Genomic DNA, 24,910 nt, shown 5'->3' on the forward strand with positions numbered 1-24,910 from the left:
TGCATAATCAGGTTAATCAGTCCTGGACATGTGAAACACTGCTAATGTGTTAGAAAACAGACAAAAAATCAGAGAGCCTTTTTTTTTTAATAGTTTTTTTTTTTGTTGCTTTTTTCAATTTCAAGCCTTGGATAACAAAATTTAGTTGGACATTTCATGCTGATATACAGAGCTGTATACATGAGATGTGTTTTGTGAGGCAATGCCTTTTACAGGGATGTGGGAAAGCCCAATCCTATCAGATCTTGACTTTTGAGGTTAACAGTTATTTTAAAATCCCTTTGTTTATATTTACCATTGCTAATTTTTACTGCTTGATCTCTGCCCTTTTAGTTGCCCTGCTAATTGCTATTTCCAGGATGCTCATTAAGACCAAAAGAGAAAAAAATTCAAGGAAATGGTTTATTAACATTGCTTGAGAACCTTGAAAGAACAAGGCAAATCTATATCATCTAAAGTGCTAAAAAGATGCTTTTTAACCAAAGCAGTCAACAAGCTACATAAAGTTTTATTTTGATAATGACCGTGAAACAGCACAATAATTACTACTACTTAATATTTTCACTGCAGTAATAGCAACAAAAGAAAGCAACAAATCCTTCCCCACAGAGCTTTGGTCCCAGTCCAAACATGCACTTAAATAAATATACAAATTCAGGTAAACCTACAGAATTCAAAATGCAACTCACACACTTCATGTTAAACAATATTTTTAATTACTTTCCTCAGGAGCTTAAAACTTTAAGAATCTCCTTTCCAGCTAAGAAATGCTCAGCTATAAGATGCTTTATCTAATGAAGAATAAAAAAGGAAACTTCATTTCTATTTTTCCTTCAGTATTATCCAGTAAGAGTAATTTCCATTTAGGTAAAAAATTGCTTCCTCCAAAAAAATACCCCACAAACATACATGTCAGGGACATCTACTGGATCATAAATATAACTATCCACAATAGAGCCAGGCATAGTCCTGTTATTTATTATATACCATAAAGAACATCTTCTTCCCATCACTTTGAATTATACTTGATGTCATGCTCTGTACCTTCAGAAGGGCACCACTCTTTGCTAGAAAAAGTCACTGAAACCAAATATGGTGAGCAAACTGAAGCCTGTCCAGGAGCTTGTATTCCAAACAATAGCATTTCAATTCCAGTATCCCAATGGAGATGCCTCTATAGCTCGCTTATCTCTCCTAGTGCCATTACATACAGTCAGAAATTCAAGGACTGTTAGAAATAAAAGTCCTTTTTTTGCCTCTTTTGTCTTCAGTTTCCTATAGCTGTAATTATTTGTCATCCATTTCCTCTCACACACAAGCACTTTAGCCTACTCAGGGCAGCTTCAGAAACTGAGGGCAAAAGGGGATATCAAGGCCATATTCACCCTTTTATGTTTTCTGAAAACAAATACATTGACAATTAAAACCAGTATTTTTGGTATTCTAACTCAATAAGTTAGATGGTGTTTTTACCTGTTTGGACCAGTAATGTGATATATTTTGATCCTATTGCTAACCCTTCCTTAAAATTTTTGTTTATGGATTTGCTACCAGTAGTAAACTGTACTAGAGTACCCAGCATTGTAACTGGCCAGTGCTCATCAGCCACATGGAAGAAGAGTTAGTCCATGCTAACAGTATCCAGAGATGTTACTCGGTGGAATTCAAGCTGCAGGGGAAAAACAAATCTACCCCAGCCCAAACCAGCACATTATCCACCCCCTTATTCCATACCACTTACATCACACTCAGGTCTCACACTTTTCAGTACAATCCCATTAATCACCTCCCCACTTCCTTTCCCTTGATATCATACATGCCATTCCCTTTGTCTGTGGACCACACCTGCAAAGTGTCCATAAATATCCATAGGGTTCATTTAGTCCTTGACTTTGGGCTCCCTTTGTTCTGGTGGTCACTCAGCACCACCACAGGAGAGGTGTGTGTTACATGGAGTTACTGGGCACCAAAACCAGCCCAGGGTGGGTCACTGCTGCACTTGCACTGCTTTAGGCTTGTTCTCCATTGGTGCAGCTGATTCCTACTACAGCAATTCCTGCAATGTTCAACTCAAACATGAGTTACAAAAATTCAAAGGCTGATCCATTACAATCTCCACACCTGGTCCTCTTGGGTCAAGTGTTATATATTGCAATGAACCCTCTCCCTTTTTCCCAGCCTGGCTGCAACAAGGGTTTTCTGCTGCAGTAATTGCAGTCTCCAGTGCTAGTCCTCGTGGGCCACAGGGGGACACCTCATGCATCTGGAAACTTCAGCTCATCAAATGAAAACATGCTCAGTCTTCAAAGGAAAAGGGTAAAAATACCTTTGCTTTCTACACCAAGATAATTCCTGCGTGAAATTAATCACTGTCAAGGTGAAAATGGTATATATTAAAAAATAAAGTTATGCCAATTCTTTCTATACTCAATGCAGACAAGACTACATAGTAAAAAAGAGAGGGGGAAATGACAATTGAATTAAGCCATATCAAAGTCTCATAAATTTATGTTACTTGTCTCTAAAGAAATTAAGTACCACACCATGCTCCATCACTGACCCTACACATTTTTGCTAATATTTTCCATAATTGATGTTACAGACCTATCTCAGACTAATGACATTATGTTTGCAAGTTTCTAGCACTGTGCTCTCATCAAGGAACTTGGAAAGTAATTTCCAAAAGACTTCATCGGTTTCTGTCTTCATTTTCTTGAGCTCTCATAACTGTGAGTAATTTGCATTCTAGTAATTCTCTTTTCTCAAGATTCTAGGAGGTCTCCTTTATGATCAGGTTTACATTATGAGGACTAAAATCCTGAACCATTTGAGAACACAAGCTTTTTGTCAACTTCAAGAAGAAGAGGTGGCTTTTTGATATTGCTGGAGAAATTCATAGGAAAAAAATTACAATTTTAAGTGATACATGTGTTTTACAAAACAAGGTCTGAATTTTTTCTCTTGGACTGTACAAGTCAGCCGGTGGTAGGAGCCCAGGAAGGAAGGAAGGAAGGAAGGAACCCTGCTCACAGCCCAGGAATACAGGTTGGGCTCTGTATGACACCAGCATGCACATTGGTTCTCCCCTTGTGAGTGTGACCAGGTTCTCACCTCCTCAGATACCCTAAAATATTTCACATGTTCCTACAGGAACCCAAGATCCCCTTCCTGCAGACTATTCCAGTTAGGTGGGAGCCTTCCCAATGGCAGGCACCACTGTGGCTGTGAAAGCTGTCTGCAAGTGTGGAAAGATTCATAAGAAAAGGAGAATTATTCATTCAATGCAACGTTAAGTGTTCATAATTGCTTTAATTAGGAAATGTAATCCTGACTCTAAGCAGCTTGCCATCTCCTGTCTCTTTTCAAAACCTGTTGTTTTGTTTTTTTTTTAATTTTCAGTTCTCCAGTCTCCTTTAAGTGGATCACTTTCCCATCTTCTTTTCCATTTACTGTAAATACAACAGCAGAACTCGTTGCTGGTTAAAATACCCTTTACAATTTGATGTTCAGTATTGCTAATTATGTTCTTGACTTACTTATGCTTATTTTTAGAGATTTCCCAATCCACCTCTCACTACTTTTTGTATATATTTTTAAAGAAGCCTTCTGTTTATAATTATTTTTACATTGCCACTTAAACAAACTTGCATCTGTTGCCTTTTTTCCCTCTAGACTGATCCAGGATGGATTTTAATTGCATCACCAACTGTTTCTAAAAGACCTCCTAGAGTCTCCACTAGACTCCCTCTTCAAAATACAATCTTGACCAACAAAATAATAACCAAAACCTGTTGGGGCATTTCATGTTTTCTGAAAGTCAACTTTCTTCTGGTCCAGAATGTTCACTTGGCTTCCACCAGCTCCCAAGAATAATTTGAACTAATGATTCTGTAATGTCTGGGTGTTTCCTTGCTTCAATCCTATTAATCATAATTGGTATATATCCTAGGACTTGGTCCAAAATAGCCTCTAACCATCTGAATGCTTCAATAAGCTGTGGAAGAAAACAACCCTGAAATGTCTCTTAAAATGTGTTCCTCCTCTTCATTTTTTTTAAATTGAGTGGCATCCAAGTCAACATCTGAGTAATTAAAACTCTGCCAGTATCAAACATCCTGCCTTGTTATAGAAATCTCCAATGCATAAAAACATTTGCTGATCCTGTGTTATTTTATTTTAACTACCCTAGAGATGTAAACTCCCTCTGTAGCATCCTAGAATCAACTTACTATTTCATGGCTCTAATTCCTGTACAGATTTCTATGTCAGCCATAATATTTATTTTCACAAATCAATGTTCTGCCTAACCAGTTCACTTACCTACTGCTTTAATTTGCTTAACCCTTTGTCAGGTTCTGTATTCTTCATATTATATTTCTTTGTAAAATAATTTTTAAATGTATCTTACTTTAAAAATGTATATGTGTGTATATATATATATATATATATACACATAAAGTATACAAAACATAAAAGCATAATATAAGTGCACAGGAAAAATATTGGCAAGATGCATACACACAACAGAAAAGAATTTGAATAACAGCTTCAGAATTTAATTTGATGGCCATGCTAAAGTCTCCCTGACTTCCTTAGTTGAATTACAGGGTTTGTAGTTACAGACTTATGATTCTTCCTTGCTGTTGGTAGAGATGGATATCTGTTTACCCTTTCAAGTGGAAAATGGGTGTTGATAGATCAGACAGACAGAGAAACAGAGATCAGAAGACAGTTTAATTAGATTTTAGATCACAGAGTCATTGAAAAATGGGGGTGCATCTCTCAGGGTGCAATGCACCAGTGAGGCAGTCAGGGTATGGAGAGAGAAAAATATTCCAATCACTGAAGTAAGGCAGTAACTGAGAGCTGTCTCAGGCAGTGGAAGAGTGCAAGGACAGCTGGAATTGGAAGGAAGTTATCTGTATTGGTAGGATAAAAAGCCTGCATAAAATCACAGGAGTTTTTACAGGATTCAACACAACATGATTTAAAATTCAGAGGCTGATAAAAATGTTTGAAATTACCCTGTGACTCCTGACCATACTCATCATTCTTCCCTCAATTAATGCTATTTTCTTCTTTTGCTTCACCTACCATCAGCAAATAGGAATTTCTAAACTATCTCCAGTCGCATATTTCCCAGGTGCTGCTCATTTCAGGAATCAAAACAGGCTGCAGGTTCATCCTTCTCATTTCTTTCAACTCACTAATCAACCTTCTCATTATCTTCACTAGCATTTGGCCTTTGCTGAATAATCATTTTCCAATTAGGCTTATGTTTCTTTCTTCACTGGCTATCCAAACATTAATCCCTTAACTCTCTTCTGGCAGAACTTCCACAGTGTCCATCTTGGCTCATGACATAGTCACATCCTTTCTTCCTTCACTGCATGCATCCCCTTCCTCTGAGTTACTTACAACGGGCTACAAACTCTTCAACCACTTGGACAATGAAGCTTTTTACATAATTTTCCTAACCAGTGTCTCACAAACCAGTAAGAGGGATGGATTTGGAAATAAAGCTTTAGAATTTCAAGGAAACATCAGACCATTTCATTCAGATTCGGATGTTAGAAAATGATGGCATCACCTCGCATTTTAAAGCTTTGACTTTCCCAAGTGTTTAATGGGACAAGAACAGCTTAGAAATGCACTTGGAGAATTTCAGCATTGGGAATCCCCTTCTTGGGACAGGGAACCTTTTTTTGCCTATTCTGGAGGTTGATCATCCGTACTCTACCACTGTTCCTCCATCACACATTTTCATTACCATTTTACCAACCAGAATGCTGATAGTAATTTCAAATACACTAAAAGAAAAAAGATCCTGATAAATGCCTCAAGTATAAACATCCTCTCTGGAGCTTAGTTCACTTCTTCCAAAAAAAAACAAAAAAAAAAAAAAAAACCAAAAAAAACCAAACCACCACAAAACACCTCCAAAACACCCCATACTGAAAAAAAAAATTAAAATACTGAACTTTGCCTTTAATCCATTCTAGTTAAATCAACTATATTTACTAGGTGCTAAAAAGAAGAAAAAGGTGGCAAGGGAGAGTCATCAAGACTCCTTTTCATTTTTTATCACTGGCCTTTGTTCACATCATGATCCTGGTGTAGACATGACTATGGAGCCTTCAGTCTGCAGATGCCCTGAAAATTACATTAGTGGTCCATATTGTTCTTTTATCTATGCTAGCAAATTATCCACATTGAGTGGATGAATACTTATAAAACCAAAATATTACTGTCTTTGAAACTCTCATTTTCATTGTGATTTTAATTCAGTGCATGCATTGGGGTTAAGGACACAGGGAAGGGGGTGTTCTTCTTTTATATTCATTAAAATTACTGCATTTATTTTTATGTTACTATTCAGGCTACCTGACATTTATAACAGCTTTTACCTTGATTTTTTTCATTTTTTAAAATAATCCAGCAGGGAAAAAAAATTGTCTTTTTAGCCTTTTGACTCAGTCTTTTCTGCAAAATGTAGACACTGGGAAAAACATTAAAACATTTCCCACATTTTTCCCCCTCTAATTGTTATAGCTATATTAAAGCAAAGCACTTGTCTTCCTTTGATGAAAGAAAGGAAGGAGTAAAAAGGGAAGAAAGACATCTGGATTACCTTCACATTTTACAGTATTATTGTTGGAAAGCCTTGTTATTTCAGCAGAGCTTATTTTAGCTAATTCTCAGTTTTGCCAGAACAGGACAACAGAGTCCAGAGAAGTGGCACAGATGCAGGAGGTCCCTCCTCATTTTCTGCACTCTCAGTGCTAAGGCTTAGCACAGGTCTTTCTGAGATGATTAATGGCAGGTTTGACTCTGGGAGGTAATTATAGCTTTTGACAAGAAGTTTGAGACTTTGGGGATGAAAGTGTCTGTGAAGGTTTCACTGAGGAAACCAACCCCTGACAGGGACAACATGCTCATTACAGAAATTTTGAAAAAGCACATATATCTATAAAATAAGCTAGATACAGAAGAACATATTTTTATTAACCCCACTGCTGCTGATGACATACGCATCCTCCTTGTTGTTTGTGGACTAATGTGATTTATAACCTCAGCAACTGTAGTCTTTTGAAGATACAGAGGTTCATTTGCTTATGAACTCCTACTCATTCTCCCTCCTTCACCCCTTTTTCCTTTGAGGGTTAGGTGGGGGGAGTGGATGGAGGGAATATCAATAAATCGTGTCATGAAAAATAAATTATGAGTGCTCAGAAAGTTCTTCCCATAATGCTACTAGTTTTCTTGCTGCAAATTTATTGTTACTATTACTATTACTATTATTACTATTACTATTATTATTAGGGTTTCAGCAGTTCAGTGAATAAGGAAAATATTGAAGTGATATATGCATTTCTGTTTGTCAGAATATTAATTTTCAGTATTCTGAAATGTAATGTCTGAGAACTGGAGCAAAGCCTAATTAAAAGGGCTTCCTCCAAGAAAAAGGTCCTTAAAGACAGCAGGGCTTCTGGTCGGAGCTCTTAGTGTCTTTAAGTGGTCTAAACTCTTCAGAGCAGAATCTTTCAGCTTCCTCAAGCTGCAGAAACTGACCATCAAATGACACAACTGAAAATACACTGACCAGGGTTTCACCACGGACTCTGACTTCCCAACACCTTCAGGGATGGAGGGGGATCAGTCTGCATCACACAGCAGAGGGCAGACCTCTGTGTCAATTCAGAACAGAACTTTTCCCCAGAGAAATGCTTTTTTTTCTTAATTCCAGTGAATATGAGCATCTAGCTCATGAGAAGACTTATTGTCAAATCTAAATGTATTTACAATTCATACACAGCTTTTTACATCTTGCCACTATGAGCTACAGACCTCATTTCAGTCGTACTGTCTGGCTCCTTTGTGCCTTTTTGTCAACATGAAGCAGCTGTAAACCTGCCTGCTCTGGCCAATTAAGTTGTTTTGTATTTCTGGAGTGGCACAAAGGAAAGCTACCCCTCCTTCTCAGTATGGTTTAATAAAATAGGGATATATGGGGCACACAGGAATCACAAAAGTCAGAGTGGAACAGGAGTCATGGGCCAGATTCTTGAGCTGCAATAAAACAGTGGCAATCCAAGGGAGAGATGGCAAATTATACTAGCTGGGAGTCTGCCTCTGAGATTCCACAAATGCTTTCTGTCACAAAATAAAACTGCATTATTAGGCTGCTTGTTACCAACAATCCCAAAAATATGTCATCTCAAACCATTTGTGGGAGTCTGTGCAAAGGGGGCATACCTCCAAATTAATTTTATGAGATGATTTGTATTACTTTGTATTAATTGTGAACAAATGCCCCCGTGCAGCAGGGACATATCAAGAGAGCCTGGGAACTGTCAAGAATCAAGAGGATACACCCGGCATCAGGGAGTCAGCATGGGGTCATTTTAGGAGTTTTTGAGTTAAAAACAAGTCAGAAATTTGGCCTGGACTTCAGACCAGGAATTTATCTTACCTGCAAGTGCAATTAAAACTCTCATAAACAGGAATGAGGTAAGCAGCAAAGCTGAACCAGTGAGTCAACATTAATTCTGCTTCTCCAGGCAGAATTGGGTCCTTATTGTTACTATCCAAACTCACATACTCTGCATTAAAATAAAATAATCTGTGATGTAGATTACCTCGCTACATTTATTCGCTTAACCTAAATTCAGATATCAGCAATGTAGAAATTTCCCCTTGAGCTTTGGGATAAAAAAGAGCATTGTCTAGAAATGCCTGATTTACTGGGTCCTCTAAATTTCAGTTGGAGAAATCCTGGATTTGGCTTCCTCGTCTTCACCTGCAATAAGCAATGAGAGAAAACAAGGAGATCCAAAGAGTAACCCAGAGCATTTGCGATCCAAATTGTCTCTGTGTGGTTCTTGTCTCTCTCTTCACTGATTAAAAAGGAAACCAAAACTGGTGGTTATAATGAAATAAACATTTTGAGAGTGAGGCTTACCTCTGGAGACTCATGTAAAATTCTCAGTTAAGCGTCTGGAATTAGGTAGAAGGGCATCAGTACTTTCTGTCCAATAGGGATCTGTGGACTATATAACTTGTATATGTTAATTTAGTGATCTGTCTTTATAGAAAGCACATGAAGAACAAGAACAGATGAGGTACTGCAGCAACTAATTGTTTTTTGTGGTTCACCTGTGACCTTTAGCTTCACCTTCACTTCAGAGTGAAAGCAGCAGGTACTGGAAGATCATCATCTCAGGACCAGGCCTGTGAAAATGAGAAAAAGGCAGATCACAACACACAGAGCAGGGAAAATTATGCAAAACATGAAGCCTCCATGGTGAACTAAAATAAAAAACCTGAAAGGAAAATATGTTTGAAATTTTAGAGAAAGTTATTTCATTCTGTGTCTGCAGCAGCTTCTCACAGCTGACCAATATATTCTCTGGAAGCAGCTTCAAAGTTCTACACTAAATTGATAGAAACAGACTTTTATGCCTGTACATAAAATGCTCACGAAAGAATTGCTTGTATTTTCATGCAGGCAGGGCACAAAGTACCGTGGGATTCATGAGGCCAATTGCAGCTAATCAAGGATCAGATAAAAAGCATCCCATTTATTTCATATAATACATAGCTGCATTTTCAAGTAGTCACTGTCAAGACATAAAATAAAAACTCAAAAAGACATCTGTCAAATAAAATTTTAATAACATATGAATCCAAATAAGTTGTGGCCTATTGTTTGAATATTCCAGCAGTAGAAAAGGAGGTTAAATTCAAATAAATTATTCATTGAGACTAGTTGCATATCCCTAGTATGCGTCTGTATAATTTAAACAAAAAACAAAAGTGTGCCACAGAATAAAATGAGATTTTATAGAGACACTTTTTGGATCTGGGTGATGCAATTCCCTATCTCATTCCATAATAATTATTAAACATATGGAAAACTACTAATAGAGCATAAAAAATATATTCAATTGGCAGAAGACAAATACATTATTTATTACTTCAAGTTATTGATGAGCTTTCATACCAGCTCGTCATTCTGTTTTGCTCTGTCACTCATGAATTATAAGATCATCCGTACCTCATAATAAATAATTTATCCATAGCCAGTCTGTACCTTTGGGTAGCTGCCCTTCTTTATCTGGATATATGCACACAGATATGCACTTTCTCACCAAGAGAAATGGTCAGCACATTAAACAACGCTGATTTGCAGAGGTTTCAAACTTACAGGAAGAGAATGAAAACAAGGGATTGAAGATATTACAGGGATTTTTTGTCTATGTAGGTTTTTTTCATGCTAAGAATGCATTGCTGAATGATATGCAAATGGAGAAGGTTATAAAGGATCTGTTCAAAGCATATGTATGGTAATTCAAAATCGTAATGGAACTCTATTTTAACAGATTTGATATAAGCAAAGGGGACAAAATGAATACAAAGATTGGTGTGACTATTGCACCAAAGAGCTGTACACCTTCGAGTTTATGAATAATATTTGGTAAAGGTTAAGATGGAAAATAAATTCAAGATGCAAGTAATTCTTACAAAAAATGACAATTACACACATTATTGAATTGAACACCATAATAAGATTATATTATCAAGAATAGGTGGATTCTGAAACAATAACATCATTTATGAGTAAATCTAATACCTTTTCATCTGTAGCACAAGTATTCCTGAATATTTGCACTAAATGCTGACACAGAATGATCACTGATGAAAATGCCCTGTGTTCTGACCTGCACAATATTTCAAACTTATATACAATGCAGTTATTAACTCTTTTCCCAACTAATGAAGTAAAAATTATGTTGGTTCCTGTCAACTATACAATAGTGTTCAAAATTGTAAACCTGTTAAACCTGAATTACAATTTGCATTTTCAAAAAGCAGCTGAAAGAGACATTTTCTGCATGTTTTGTGTTTGGGGGAAAAAATTGGTGGGGACAGGTACTAGTGTCTCCAACTCTATATGCTGTGTGCTGGGTAACATATTTTTCTATTGTTCATCTGCATTGTTTTATAACTTACTGTGCAAAATCAGTGTTTCTAAATGACTGAGGAGAAACTATGGGTATATTAGTTACAAAACTTGACAAATTGGTTAAATGTATATGTCAAATGACCATGAGCCATCGGTGCCTTTCTTATTTTAAAAAGGCTAACAGGATTGTATAACAATGTAAACCAAATATTTCCATAGGGAGATGCAATATTAAGCCTATTGTATAAGGTTTTGACAGCAATTTATGTAGAATATTGTAGTGATACTTTGCATAGTTCCAGTCATGTACATTCCAGGAAGACAGCCTCATGCTGGAACAGAAAGAAGGATTTCTAGGTTTATAGGAAGACTAAAACATCTTCCTTTGTTCTGTTTATAGAACACAATTACTGTTCATGTAAGCAGATATGTATATATTGCAAATGTGTGGGTGTGTGTGTTTGTTAGGGGCAGAGAAGGATATACATTCAAAAGAAAAGCTATTTACACTAAAAGACAGGGTAGTCTTTGGCACATGAACAAAGAGGAGGAAAGCGCTGTCAGGAATAAGCTCACTCTGAAAATGAGGAGGATTCCAGAAGAGTGAAGTTTTCAAGCAAATTTCTAATAGAAGCAATAGGCAGCACAAGGAGTCTTACTGGAAAGAGAATTCAGCAAACCTGTGAATGTCATTAGACAGGACAAGGCAGGCTGTGTCTGCCCCTGACAGCCCCAGGAGCCTCTCCTGTGCTCTTATAGCCCACCATATGGTTTCTTCTGAATAAAGGCTAACACAATTACCTGCAGAACCACAAGGTCTCATCTCTAAGAGGCCACAAGAAGAAAAAAAAAAAAAAAGAAATAATTAAGAGAATTGCCTAATAAAAACAAATCAACCAAACAAACTCAGCGAACCTCACGACTCTCAGCTGCTTTCTCCGTGCCCAGCACTGAGCCATATGGCTGGTGCCTTATCTTAGCAAGGCACAAAGAGCTACACTACCAATTTATTCCTTTTGTGTAGCACCTTTCACCACAACTGAGAGGTGAGAGGCTGCTCAACGAGGAGAAACAAATACATATGGCTTTTGCATATTAGCAGAGGTGCTTACAGAAACAACCGTGACTCACACCCACTGAAGTCAGCCAGTGTAGTAGCTGAATACACAGAAATAAAGACTGCCATGCCAAAACCCCTCAGTGCTTCCCACTGACTTCAAAGACTGGTGTTAGGAGAAGGTCCAAATTAATTTTGTACGTGTTATTAAAGTTTTCCATCATCCAGAGCAGAGATAGGCTGAGGCCTCAGGGCTGCAGTGAGCTGTATGCAGGATGTCTTTGCAGACTCGCTGAAGCTGGGAGGGGTCTGAGCAGCCTGATCCAGCTACTTCTGATGGAAGCCTTGGGGCTGTGACACGCTGGAAACCAGAAATCAGCCTGTGCTTTAGCAAAGAGGAGCAGCACAGTCCCCACATATGGGCTCACTTCACACGGTGAGCATAAAGCAACCAATTACAGCAGCAAGGCAGCTAAGTGTCTACACTTCTTCCTCATAAGAATGAAACGAGCTACTTCAGTCCCCCACAGAATCTCATTCTTCCCCTTTTTTAAATGTGACATCTGCTGTCATATCCAAAATTTTACACTAGACAGCAGCAGCCTGAAATTTCTCAAATGTGTAAATTTTTCATCTTGCACTGAGACTGCAGCAGCCTTACCTAACCAGCTGGATCTATCAGTCAGCTGCCAAGCAGCACTTGCAATTTGTTTACAGTCAACTGCAAGCAGATATATAAACTCCCCCAGATGAGGAAGATGTTGAATTTACAGAGACAAGTGACAAATGAGCTCGCAATGAGAATGCATATAAGAATAGCCTACAGTGTGCCATTATATCATGACATAAATATATGACAACTACTCCAATCAATGCCCATGGCAAATGTTTCTGAGTGTTACTCCACTAGACTAATCTCTTTGTGTTTCAGGTTTTTTCCCTTATCTTTTTTTTTTCCTTGAAAGACACATTCATTCTAAAGTAATAACTTAGTAAATTACTTAGTAATAACTTCTAAAGTAATAAAGTAATAAGTAAAAGAGGCACCTATTAGAATGAGCAGATCATGTTGTACTGAAAGGGTTTTGGGACAAAAGTCTGATTAGTGCAGTTGTTGCATCTTGCTTCTCATGGAACAGTGTCCAGATACCAGTAATATGCTCCACCAGAAATATATATACACCCTGTGGCAAGTCATAAGAAGAGATAAACTATAATCTCATTATCTCTATCATTACATCTAGGATCAAATTATAATAAACAGAACAGCCCATCATTTGCACCTGTACATTAATACAAAGCAAAGCTTTCAGCACACACGGACAGCAGTTTTTCATTAAAGGAGTGGATTCTGCGCAAGTGTTAGCATGGTATTCAGGCTTCCTTCTGGCAAGTGGCATTTCCAGTTCTTTCAAAGCTCGAAAATCATGCCTCTGTAAAGAAACTAAACATAAATCCTCTGGGCACAAGTGAAATCTTCCCTGATCCCTCCATATGAAGCTTACATTGCAGGAGAGGTTGGGCTAATCTGCTGGAAGTGAAAAACCATCTTTGAACACAAGGAAAAAGTAACACCAACCATGGCAGCTTCACCAGTCTCCACAGATTGTTTTTGGAGGAAAGACAGATCCTTGTTCCAACCTCTGATACATTTAAGAAGAGCTTGCTTTAGAAAGGTAGAGAAGGGTAAAATCTCCTATCCAAGACACTACAAAGGAGTTTCAAAATAAGGATCCCACCTTTTCTGATTGAAGCCCATCCCTGGTATTGAGTATTCATCCTGCTGCACTGTTCTACTAGGAATTTAAAATTTATTTGAAGGTGGTTAAAAAACCTTTGTTCTGATGTTTGGTACAGATATATAAACCAAATTTCTCTGCCAGAGAGAGCTGAAGCAGGAGTCACTGCCCAAATGCAGGCCAACAAGTACTGGCTGCAATCTAATTAGTCATGAGTGAATGAGTTTGTATATTTTTGTTGTCAGAAGAATAAAAAAAATCATATCAGGAAATGGAAAAGGCAGCAAGAAAATAATCTGTTTCTCAAAACCACAAGTGGTAAAACCTAGAGAATGAGAGCTCTAGATTGGATACTTGTAGGAAATAATCATAAGCAAGGAGAATGAAACCTAGATTTGAAACCTAAAGAATTCTGAAAATAATACAGGCTGGTTTAAATAATCTTTGGTTTAAAAGAATTATTGTTTTCTTCCCTTCCAGCAGGAATGCCATTGATTTTTGATGTCTCATGTAACTGTCTACTAAAGACAAAGGAATAAGACACCTGGAATTGTCCCTGAGTATCAGCCAAGACACTTTCTCTGTGCCAAACATATCACCAGCTGCCACCTGGTCTTTCTACTCTCATGCTACAGAAAAATAATCTGGGAAGGCACCTAGGAAGGTGACATGGCACATTTGGACCAAGCTATTTCTGTGGTTAACCAGAGGGCTGGGGTTTTATATTCAGCCTTGTTTACTGTCCACTCAGTAAAGATCTGACTGTGGTTTGAGACACACACTATGCATTGTTGTTTACCTGCACTAATAGCTATGGTCTAATTGTGCAAACAATGCAACAGAATCATCATTTCTACCACCAAAAAAAAAAAAAAAAAAAAAAAAAAAAAAAGGAAAAAGAAATTTAAAAGCTAGAAGAGTGGCCTGAATTTATTCTAATAAAAAAATGGGAATTACACTGAGGAGAAAGAAGCTTCCTTATGGCCTTATACAAGTCATTGCATGAAGCAATTTTCAGCTCCAAGAATAATAGAATTTCCATTTAGCCTTTCATAGCCCAGAAGAGCTGTGCCAGTTGCCAGGCAAAATCAGGATAACTCAGACCATTCACTGTCCTATCTTAGATACCCTTGAGTAGTACCTCCAGCCTTGCCTCCTGCTGCCATGGATCTGCCCCAGCCCTATACCACATTCTCTGCCCTTGTAAAGATGTCTCAGGTGCATAAGGGTTTCTATCTAAAATGGTCTACATACTTATGTCTAGTTTTGTTGTATTTTGTTGGGGTTGCATTCTGGCAGGAGAATCCCACCCACTAGGTTTTCCCTGTTTTTATGCTGGGTCAGTAAACAAGATTATAGTCCATGCTTCTCAACAGCCCTGGGATATGTTCTATGCAAAAATACCCCAGTTGCTCCATTTTCACAACCCCTCTGTGTAAAAAGCAGCATAAAGAAGTCATCTCGAGCTGAAAACTGGACCAAAGAGAGTATATTTTCCTCTGGATGCTATTCAGTGGATTCCTCTGGATTCCTCTGAACAGCAACAGTTATAATTGCTATTATGTTTAGGGAATTGGTCTTGATCACTGAATGGAAAACACTTTGCAATTAAGAGGGTTGAAAGCATAACCAGATTTGAATAATTGATGTTAATTTCCATTTGCAGAGAAGACTATCACAATGTTGAATCCAAATGCCATGCAATCTTCTGGTCCATTCCCTCATTTCTTGTTTCCATAAATTGCAAGGTACTGGAGGGCCTTGTACAGAATTGCTCTATGGATCACATCCCATTATACCTCTGAAATCAGGAAGAATCCATGCTTGCATCACTCATGCTCATGAAGCAAGTTCTTTCCTTATTTGGCCACACAATTAACTTAAATGAAACTGAATGTAATGTCTTGAAAACAATACTAAATTAAATGGTAATGCAGTAATCCATCAATTACAACAGGGCAACTAATGGCTTGAAATAGCTTTGTACAAGAGTTTCTAGTTGGATTAATAATATAATTAACGCTATGTACTCACCATTAAAGTAGGAAATAAAATATTGTTTTAGTTAATCTCTCCTTGTCATTGGTGGGGAAGTGCAATGCAACCAAAATTAATATTCATCATAACATAGTGCCTAAGTATGCCAATATCTATCAAAAAAACCTCAAAACATCAAAATTTGATGACTATTAAAACATAGTTCTTACTGGGATTGCTGTAAGTATCAGAAGTGGTGAGAACATTTTAAATAACCTTCTTTGTTCTGAATGCAGTAATAGTCACAGTAGCTTTGTGCAGGTTAGAGAGAGAAAGCAAGATCTTGTTTGTAAGCTCAGCTTTCAGCTGGTTCAGGTCTTTCAAGGACATTCCCAGAAGCACAGAAAGTTGAAAAGATAGATGCAAATTATCTGGCCAGCTGTAGTGAGGAGGAACAGAACAGAATCTATATTTGGAGGACTGGAGGGAAGCTTACTCCTCTGCTTTCTGATATTACACATGCAGATGATCAGTTTAGATTTTCACACTTCCTGCTGGCATCCAACAAAGCCTGAGAACTTTGAGAATCCAAAGGCATGTGCATGTGTTTAGAGCTGTTTCCATGAAATTCACTCAAAGGGGTGTGTGGCAGGCATCACCCTTCCTAGTCTGCTCCATCAGAACCCAGATCTGAGTCATGCCCATCACTCTCCTGGTTTATTTAACTATCCAAGCAATCTGTTCCAGTGCTGGCAATGTGAAACAGCCACCAGTGCCACAGCACAGGGCAGAGTATCCAGTCACTCAGCACATCCTGCAGCTTGACACCACTGTCATCAGCCAAAGGAGGGTCCTGGGAGTGGGAGGAGGGTCAGGGTGTAGAGGGAGGATGAAGAGGATGAATGCCCTCTCCTGCCTGAATCCCACCACAGCGACATGCTTGCAGGCCTTCAGGGAGAGGAGGGAGGCTTTTTATTCCTTTTCTTTGTCTCTCTTGTGTTTTGTGTTGCCATGCAGGGCAGCTGACTGACCAAAGCCGAGGGTGTGGGGCTGCTCTCCAAGTGCTGCTGGGGGGGTACAGGGATGGGGGCCAAGGCCAGAGGGTGAGCAGATGAGCCCACCCCATCACCTGCAGCTAAAGCCATCCTGCTCAAGTGATCCACAGATGGCAGAACTCCTAATGTTCTCAGGGAAAGCCTTTCTGAAGTGTGTGATGCGCATGTGCCCACTGGGACTTTAAAGCCTTGCAGCCCACTCCTTTGAATACCTTTAGATCACAAAGCTCTGCACATAAGGCTGTATTTCAACAGTTGTTTAACACTTCCTGTGCATCTAAAACACAGCAAGAAAAAGGAACTCAAAGCTCTGATTTCATGCTTTTTATGGAAAATTTACCCAAAAACGTGTTAGAATATGATGTGAGCTAAGGGCTTAAAGGTTTAAAAACTGTATCTATAAATAGAAATAGATAGGACCAAATATACATGCAGAGACATTACAATTCAGCATTTTGTCTTTGCAGTGGCCTTTGAAGCAGACATAAAAAAATCTCCATTGCAATAGGAATTGCTCAGAGGCTCCCCAGGAGAAATTACTTGCTCCTACATGGCTTTGCATCGATGAACTGGAAAGCAAAGATAAGGGTACTGGCTCCTCCTTCTTTCACCTTTCCTTTTCCCAGGTTTTGTCTGGCCCAGCAGTTGAATAGAAACAGTTGTTTTAGGGCTATGGAAAAGCAAGGGAATGGTGGTTCTGCTTTGCTTTCCTAATGCTTTCCCCTGACTCCAGAAAAACACCCCATGGGCAAATATATTCAAATAGATGGTTAGCACATGCTACAGAGGTCACTTACAGAGTAAAAAGCTATCTTGTATTATTTACAAGAAGTATTAGATAACATTTTGGCCACAGAGACACAAAGAAGCACCGTGAGCTCATTAAAGCTCTAAAGTGCATGTAAAGCAGAAGGGTGTCTTTTTAAGAGGTTATCAAAGGATCCCACATGTGTACCAAGTCGACTCCAACGGAAGCAAAAAGAAATATGCCTGTTAACATTAATGGGAACTGCAGAGTAAGGAGAAAGGCATTCAATCCTAGTCTCTCTGAAAGCCAGAGAATGAGTATTTCAGTAATTCTGAGAGTTTAACTTCTGATTTAAAGGAATCTATCCAATTAAGACAGGAAGCATACCTATTAGACATCATGCCTAATAATTTGCAAGCATTTAACATATCCACACAGAGAGACTGGTTTTGTTGTTTGCTATTTAGAAGGGGGAAGGGTGGTGAGAAAAATCAGCTTTTCTTGCTGTATTTATTTTATGCTTGTTTGGGAAATGGAAGAAAACAACACAGGATGCCATAAAACCTAAGGGGCCAGTAGGAAAAAAAGGTTAAAATAACTGTATGGGACAGAGTCTTCATTGACCCTGTGCCTTCTGTCCTTTAAATGTAAACACTGCCTTTCAAACCAACAGTATTTTTTATTTTATTTATGCCTGAGGAAGAGTAACAAAAATGCAGAAAGTGTAAAAATCAGGCTTCTGCAGGAGAGCTTGAATAAGCTAAAATTAAGAGCATAACGCAGCCAATTAAGGGTTTCTTTTGTGTTATAGTCATGCCTAAGCATTTTCAAATATTGAAGGAGATGATTATGGATATTTGTGGCTATACTTCCGTGTCACTCAAGAAGAAGAAAAGCTGTCTGAGCAGCTTAGGTTTGTGGGGGAATCAGCACAGAAAAGGGGGTGTAACGAAAGAAAAGGAGGGTGATCAGTGGAGGGAGAAAAAAGACATCGAGAGGGAGAAAAAAAGTAATTTTGAAGTCATTTGGGTTTGAGGGGAACTGAAGTAATTTGGGTTTGAAGTCATTTGGGTTCAATGAAGGAATTGCTTAAGGTTTGTTTTCTTTTTTTTTTCTTTTTTCCTTTTTTTTTTTTTGTCTGACTGCCTATAACAATCCTAGGTGTCTTAATGTCTGGAAAAGATTTGAATTATTAAGGCATGAATAACTAGCAAAACAAACCCTCATTAAATTATAAAGGAATATGTTTTAATGCGCCTTAGCAGAAAAACACTCATTCTAGGAGAAATCTGTTCAAGTGTACAACAGTGCCACTCAGAAAGCACCATTCTCCTGCACTGCTTGAGGTCTGTGGATAGTGGGATTCAGGGATGGGAAGCTGGGAAGAGTCCTGTGTGACCACCTTCTACCGTAATTTATTGAGTGCTGTCATGGCATGTGGTACTGTGCAAACAGTGCCCTAGGGTGTTTACCCTTTAAATCAGACACAGATAATAGAAGTCAGGCACTAAATACCAAGGGAGAGTCCCAACCAGATGGAGACAATCCATTTTACATCAGATGTGGCTGCGACTTTCTCTTGTGCTGATTACTTCCCTTTAGAAGAGCCTTGCTCAGGCATTTCATTGAAAGGAAAGCGGCTGTGGGTCCTGTGCAGACAAAGAGCTCCCTTGCAGGAGCTGCAGAGTGAGTGCAACAGGGTGAATGAGGCACAGGGAGGCTGCTCAGGGACACCCTGGCACTGAAGACAGTCTGCCCATGGTTCTGGATCCTGCAGTGCCACAGATGCAGCAGTAATTCCTGCATTACAGAGAGGCTGGTTTTCATCTGCACAGAAAGCATTCCACACCGACCTGCTGCCTTGCTCAGAGCCAGCTCTTCTTTCTGTGCCTGGTTTCACACTGCACAGGCTGCATTTTACTCAGGAAGGAAGAAGGAAACTGAGTTATACTAGAGCAGAATTTGCCTGCCTCAGCCATTTAGACTGCAAGCTCTTCATGGGTCTGACCATGTTTATGTATAAGAGGAGGATGTCACAATCTGACGTGCTGAATAATTCCAGACCATCAATTTTGGCAAACTTGCTGACACACCTTTAAAATAATCATAATAAATATCTCCCAAACAGAGACATCAGGAACCCAAGGTCTGACAACTGCATTTCCCTGTGCACCAGAAGTCTTCACCAAGATTTCTAAATGAACTCCTGGGAGATTATTAAAGTACAGAGAGCCCAAGTGACTCAAATGAGAATATTTTCCATAGAGCAACCACTCTCTCAGTGAACTCTCAGTCATGATCTCAAGAGGAATGTGTAAAACATTTCCAGACATGAACTTGGAAACTGAAGATTTTGTAAATCTACTGAAAATTTCATAGCTCATATAGTTACTGGTTTAATTTTTGTCCCAGCCTCATGCTTACTTGCATTTGTACAAATGTCTTTAAGTTCTGGAGGGTATGAACAATTCTTTTCTGTTCCTGTCTTATCATCCCTCCCCAATAGTGACATACCCACCCTCTACTTCCAACAGCCCAAAGTGTTTTTTGTCTCCTGGTCTAACTGAGAATCAGCTAGTTAAACTCAGCTTATATTTGAAATTTCCTGTTTCTACTTTGAACCTGAAAGGTGTGCTAGAAGGTTCACCTCCTCTGATAACTGTATTATCAGTGTTAGTCTACTACAAACGTTATCTGTCTCTGATTAAAAACTTACAGGGCAGAAAATTAAGCTCCTCAAGAATTTCTAGAGGGGGAACTTCCAATTTACCCAGTTTTTCTACATATATACCTTATGAAAAGCAAAATAAATTCAAAAACTTATTCAAATATTTTAATTCTAAAGATGTTTCCTGTTACTGAACAGAGTCAATACATTATGCTGTATTTACCACATGAAGGAATTTCAACTCCAGTATCATAAGGTCTCATCCTCTCTGATAAGCTCAGCTTTTTTGCTTTTTTTTTTGCCAAATCACATCTTTTCTGGCCTACAGCCCTTCTTATTCAAGAGCCCAGCGACTCCACACAGGACTCACATCCAGCCATTATGCACTAGAGGAGAAGTCACCAAAACAAAATGTATTTATTTCCTTCAATAATTACTACAAACTGGATTCTTTGAATCCTCATTCACGTTTGGCCTATTTTGCTCTGCAATTAGTTTCACTGGGAAGAATGGGACACTTGAAATCTAATGCATGCCTCAGTGGGGGTAAGTATAGTGGAATCAGGCCACAATGATGGATAAAGTAAACACATTCTTTTGTTGCCATCCATCCCGTTCTTAAAAACCCTCTTTAAAATAGCTATCAGACAAAGAAGATGATGAAAAGACACAAAATGAGGCCATGAATAACAACATAATTCAGATTAAGAATCCTCACCCAAATGGCCTTCAGAATTAATAGGCTATTCAAGGAAGCAGAATGCCCTCAATAAAAACAACTATTTGTGTGAAATCCTCCCTTTATACCCTTATTTTAGGCAGAGTTTTTCCTCCTGAGATTCTGTTTTGCATGAATCAATGTGCTGCAGTTCACATCCAGAAGGAAAGACAAACTATGTGTTGTACATACTAGAAGATACCAAACGAGTAAGAAACATCTCTGCAATTACAGGACATTAAAACTTAGTTAATAAAACTGGTTGTGTATTAATACCTAGATTATCACAATATTTGGAAAATATTGACATTTATTTTGGAAGTCACTGGTAGCAAGATGAGTGTATGTTATATACAAAGAAAATATTCAGGCATCTCTAAAGCATAATATTAAACTTTGTACTTACATACAAAAATAATTTCAATGCACCTTTTCCCTTTTTCAATGAAGGGTAATTATAAAATTTGCAAAATCATGCCATAATACTTTGGATGATTGGGTGACACACTTTTTTGCAGGCAGCAAAGCCTCACTCTTAGTGGTAACATTTTCCTGGAAAAGGTTTTTACCAGCTGCTCTCAACTCTGTAATGATTGACAGTGTCCACTCCATAGACTCCTGAGCAACTGGCTACTAAAATAAATTTTCTAACAATTTGCTATGTTTTATCCCTGCAGTGTCTTATTCTTTATCTTTCTGAAAAGCTTCTCAACTCATAAAAGTCTGTACAGCCTTGCTGCTAGCAGGATTTTGTTCAAGTTGCACTGTCTTTTATCTGAGGAAAGACTGATATTATTTCTGGTAGCAGCTATGACTTTCCTGACATACTTGAATGTCCTTAAAAATTTTCTAGTTAATGCAGGCAAAAGTATGAAAATCACATATAATAAAGACCCCAAAAACAGAGACTCAGTATAAAGCAAAGAAGGCTGTGTTTTGACTTGTTTTTCCCCACCATGTTGTTTCTCTGATTAAAAGCACTTGAATGTCTGAGTATGTGAAAAAAGGTTTCAGAACTGGAAAAAATAAAGAAGTGAGAAGCCATACTGAATCTGGAACTACAATTCCATCCAAAGAAAACTTGACAAAGCAGGAAGTCTTTTTGAGTGAATCAACCGGGAACAGCTGATAGAAAGAACTCAGAAATCAAATAATTAATCTAAAATGCTAGAAGATGAGGCATCTGATGAAAAGAATCTCATATGCTGTGCAAAGCTGGAGTCTGTAAAAGATTGAACATGCTGCTGCTAAAGGAACATGCCAAGGCAATATCCCTTGGTGAAAAGAAAGATCTGCATTTATTTCAACACAGCAGGAATTTGTTAAATGTATCAAGGGCAGAGTTCATGACCATTAAAGCAGATTATGCATGACATTCCTGAAAAGGAATAAGAAAAGATAAAACTCAGAAAAATCTCAAAGGAGAAAACATGCTTTTGTGGGTTAAGAACATGCCAGTCCTTGGTACACAAGAATTTGCAAGGTGCAATAATGCCACTGGAGAAATTATCAGAAAGGCATAGAAATCATCACAACAAATTATTGAAGGGATGTGAAGAACTAAGTGCTGAATCAATGCCAAAGTTCTCCTTTTTCTTGAAGCTTCAAGAAACAGAAAATAAAAACAAGGATCAAGAGTCTCAGTACCCTCCAAGTTCACTAATATGTGGAGGGATTAATAAAATAATGTATAAAATAAATATATTAAAACATGCTTATTATATATATATTGATAAATAGCCAAAAGTATATCACTGAAACAGATCTTTTTCCCGACACCTTGAGTGTCAGGAATGACCTAGAGAGCACAAAGGATGAGACCGTGAAATATTAAATGAATTTTCTTGAAAAGGATAATTCAGGTAATCCTAAGGCATTGGAAATAAAGATGTTGACAAGAAATTCTGAACTTTATCTGGGACTGAAACAAACAAAAACCATGAAAAGAACGCTACAAGGTTCTATGTTCATTTCAAATATACAAAAGATATTTTACAGCAAAAAATGAATCATGAGTGGAGCTCTTTTTTTAGAAGAAAAATAGAATGTAGTGGTTGACATTTTTATATCGATTGTGAGAGTATGCCCTTGTCCAAGACTACTTAGACTTACTTCTTCTAGTTAGCCTTACTAGACAGTACTTGAACAGTTATTTTTGCTACCCACTATCCCTGAAATAGTGGGTATGACTATGCAATTTTCAGCAAATTACACGTTCTGACACAAGCTACTGAAAATCTAAATACAAAACTTGGAAAACCACTCTAAAGCCAGACTTTTCTCCATATTTAGCAGTGCTGGATTGCAATTTGCGACTGGCAAAATACAGGTTGCAAGCTGATAACATCTGGTTTGAAAGAAATCATAAAGTAAGATTGTCTGCACTTATGTGAGAAGTACTAGAGACTTCTGCATGTACAAGACAAAACTCTCACTGTGATTTGGAGGCAAGGAAGCTTTCATTAATTCCCAAAAAAAGACAGTGAGTAGTTCTAAGGTCATGGACAGCAGTGACACCTGGGAGTCAGCACCAGAGGCCCATGGATTGCTGTTCCAGTCTCATTGGTGCTCTTGCAAGAAGCAAATATCCCTTTCTGCAGTGGGATGTAGCTGGGAAGCCCAGCAGTGATGCTCCTGCCATTCTGCTAGGCACAACAGATAGTCACTGCTTGCCCTCAGGGCTTGGAGAGAGCAGAAAAACAACACTGCAGGAGTCCATGGAGAAACAGAAATGCCTGTGGAGCAACATGTGGCACTTCAGGGGCTGCGAGAGCATTCCTGGTTTATGGGGGGAACCCACCTGTGAAATCCCAGCCTCCTTTTGGCTGCTACCAGTTGCTGTGTTTGCCTGCAGAAAGCAGGGAAGCTGCACCTACAGGAAGCCGTGGCTGCAGCTGAACCGGAGCTATTGTGCTGTTTGGAGTGTTGGATGCAAAGGCATCCCACCCCCTGATTCAGAGGGACCATTGGCCAGATGTGCCATCAGCAGCCGGGGCTGCAGCTCCAGGGACAGCTTAGCTCATCCAATTGCTCCCCTGAGGGGAAGGGCCCATCCTGCTCTTGCTCCTCCCTTTCCCCAGGGATCCATCCAGGTTTTTGTGGGGATTGCTGCCCACCCCTTACCCCCTCAAGAAAGATTTGTGGCTGGGGGGTTCTGAGGAAACCAAGGGGTTAATTCCCCAGACAAGTTAAGGAGAGGAACCCAGGCCCAGGGTTACCGGGGGAATAGGAAAGGTGGGAATGAGGCCCCCACCCCCTTCCAGCAGCAAGGAGCTATTAATTTGCCTCAGCCATGCCTTGTGGAACAACAGCCTGCAATCAATCTCTGCCCAGCATTAACTGCAGCAGCAGAGCGTTTCTGACACACTAAATGCACACAATGAATGGCAAGGAGAGATAGCAGGTGCTCTTGCCATGCAGTTCTCCAACCTCCAAGTTCTGGAAATGGAAAAAAACCAAGAGTTGCCCCACCCTGTTTCTGGAAAAAGGCCTCACCTTCTTCGGACCAATGCAAACCTAGAAAACACTGACATTTTTCAGTGGACCAGAAGCAGCAGATAGTAATTATTTAGCATTTCTCAGTAGGGTTTCTGGCTGAACCACATGCATTCAGCAGAGGACTCGCTGGGTTTGTGTGTGGGAGGCAGACACTGCTCTGCCACGGGACTGAACCGAGTGTCAAGTAACGCATGTTCTTGTTACAGCTTCTGAACAGATGTCATTTTGTCATAGCTGCTGACATAATTTTGAAGATAAGAAGATTTGGAGATTTAGCCCGTGATGTTTTAAAGCTAAACACAGACAGGATTAAAGCTTTAAATTTAAACATAAGCTAGATATGGCCTTGCAACACAGGGTTATATCAAAACTATCCCAAAACACATGTAGAAAAAAATCATCATACCATTTTTAATTTATTGTAATTTTGGTACTAGTGTTACTTCAATTATTATTTTACCATCTCATACATTATTAACCACTC

General features: G+C 38.7%; 1 long non-coding RNA gene across 1 annotated transcript; it reads right to left on the reverse strand.

Annotated features, from left to right (window-relative positions):
- Positions 1-467: 467 nt before the first annotated feature.
- Positions 468-24,580, reverse strand: LOC135295630 (uncharacterized). The gene is made up of 5 exons (XR_010357764.1): positions 24,424-24,580; positions 9,157-9,231; positions 8,963-9,050; positions 8,474-8,603; positions 468-2,369 (listed from the first exon to the last, which is right to left on the reverse strand). It is a non-coding gene; the product is annotated as an uncharacterized LOC135295630 (long non-coding RNA).
- Positions 24,581-24,910: the final 330 nt, after the last annotated feature.

Source organism: Passer domesticus, chromosome 2, assembly GCF_036417665.1.
Source record: "Passer domesticus isolate bPasDom1 chromosome 2, bPasDom1.hap1, whole genome shotgun sequence".
Lineage (NCBI taxonomy): Eukaryota > Metazoa > Chordata > Aves > Passeriformes > Passeridae > Passer > Passer domesticus.